General features: G+C 42.6%; 1 pseudogene; it reads right to left on the bottom strand.

Moving 5' to 3' along the window:
- Positions 1-734: 734 nt before the first annotated feature.
- On the bottom strand, positions 735-1,345 carry LOC122745818 (annotated as a pseudogene).
- Between the last annotated feature and the right edge of the window lie 658 nt (positions 1,346-2,003).

Genomic DNA, 2,003 nt, shown 5'->3' with positions numbered 1-2,003 from the left:
TTATACTTCCTCCGTATGTGAAGCTATTCCAAATCTTCACTTTCCTCTCCAAGGCTCCAATAGTATTCCTTCCCTCACCTTCTCAACTAAAGTCTTCACTTTATACTTAAACTACATATCTGAAACTCCTAGGATTATGACTACTTTATTCCTTTGGATATTCTCTTTTCTTTCAATTTGGGGTATGCTGCTGTCTCCTAATTCTCTTCAGTCTCCATTCCTGATTCATTATAGATATTGCATGCAATAAATGTGGATGTATCTCAAGACTTTTTGCTGAGCCCTCTTCTCATTTTTTCCTTGTTACAAAACAGTTTTATTGTCATATCCAGTGGGATGGGGATAGGGGAACATTCCTGGAGGAGAACACGGCCAAAAAAAAAAAGCAGGCAATAGAATCCTGGATTCCTGGATGAGTGAGAGCAAGGGGCTTAGGGACAGGCAAAGAAATATCCCAGGAGCTAATTAATTGTGTGTAGAGGAGTGACAGGGAAGGGGTGTGGAATCAGGATATAGAAACTCCCCTAACACTAAGAAAGTGATCAGTCACAGATCCCCAAAACCAACTAGGAATGGCTTTTTAGACATTTGTGTCCCTGCCCTCTACTTCTGCTTAGTGAGGGTGCAACTGAAGGGGTATTTGTCTAGGGATGAGATTCATGAGGGGAGAATGATAAGAAATTCAAGTCAAACAGGAGAAGCTAAGGCCAAGATACTCAGATCACCAGCTGGCTTCAGAGGCTGATACAGCAAGCCTTCTTCTCCTGAAACCCCAGCTCTTGTCCAGTTTGGTTGTTCTGCCACTGTTGGGACACCTTGCTGAAAATCTCTTTGAGGACAGTTTCAAAAGCCAGCTCAACATTAGTGTAGTCAAGAACTGAGGTTTAAATAAACATGAGTCCATTATTTTCAGCAAACATTCGAACCTCATCAGTGGGCACCTCTCTTGCATGGCTCAAGTCACTCTTATTGCCCACTAGCATGACAACGATGGTGGCCTCTGCGTGGTCATATGGCTCCTTCAGGCAGCGCTCTACCTTGGCATAGTTCTGGTGTTTGGTTAGGTCAAATACCAGTAAGGTCCCAACTGCCACCTCTATAATACGCGAAGTCATGGCATGGCATCACTCCAGCCCAACTGTGTCCCAGATTTGGGCTTTGACAGCAGCTGTTCCTAGCAGCACAGTTACAGTAGAGAATTCCATCCCAATGGTTGTCTGACTGTCATGGCTGAACTCATAATTCATGTGAATCTTGACAACAGGTTGGTCTTCCCCAGTCCAGATTCCCCTTTCAGCACCACCTTGAAGATAAAGTTATAATCCTCTTCTGCTCTATTTCCCATCTTGGTCCTGCATGGAGTGCAGTGTGTACTTGGGGTGAGAGAGGTGGATGGAAAATGAGCTTAGTGCATTGGCTCTGTGCCCCTCAACCCTCTGCTCTCCTGAGGATTTGACCTGATTCTCTTCTCCTTGGGGACAGTCAGCCTTTGCAGTGGGAAGGAATCAGGGCAGGGTCAGTCACCACTGGTGGGCTGATGAGTCTCAACTAATTCCCTCTTCTTTTTTCTCTCTACCCTCTCTTCTTTGATGTCTTCAGTTACTATGGGTCATTCAATTATAATTTCTATGAAGATGCCATAGATATATGTGTATGTATATATGCATACACACATGCAGTTGTATAAATATACACATGTGTATATATATCTATATATGTGTTGTATATGTATACAAGGTAAACATATACACATGTACACATATCGATGCATATATACATTTATATGCCTATATACATTTCCCTACCATTATCCACGTGTACCACTATCACCAGATGCCAAGGTTCATAACATAGTATCTTTGGTAAATCCTAAATTACCCACATGTACCCTATCTAAACATTTGCCAAATCTTGTTTCTTGCTCTATTATTTAACTAACATGTGTCCCCCCACCCCCTTTCCACTAACACAATCACCATCCTAGTTCAGGATCTCCTCTCTTT

The sequence above is a fragment of the Dromiciops gliroides genome, chromosome 3, assembly GCF_019393635.1.
Source record: "Dromiciops gliroides isolate mDroGli1 chromosome 3, mDroGli1.pri, whole genome shotgun sequence".
Classification (NCBI taxonomy): domain Eukaryota; kingdom Metazoa; phylum Chordata; class Mammalia; order Microbiotheria; family Microbiotheriidae; genus Dromiciops; species Dromiciops gliroides.
The sequence above is the reverse complement of the archived record's forward strand: the minus strand, read 5'-3'. Positions and strand labels throughout refer to the sequence as shown.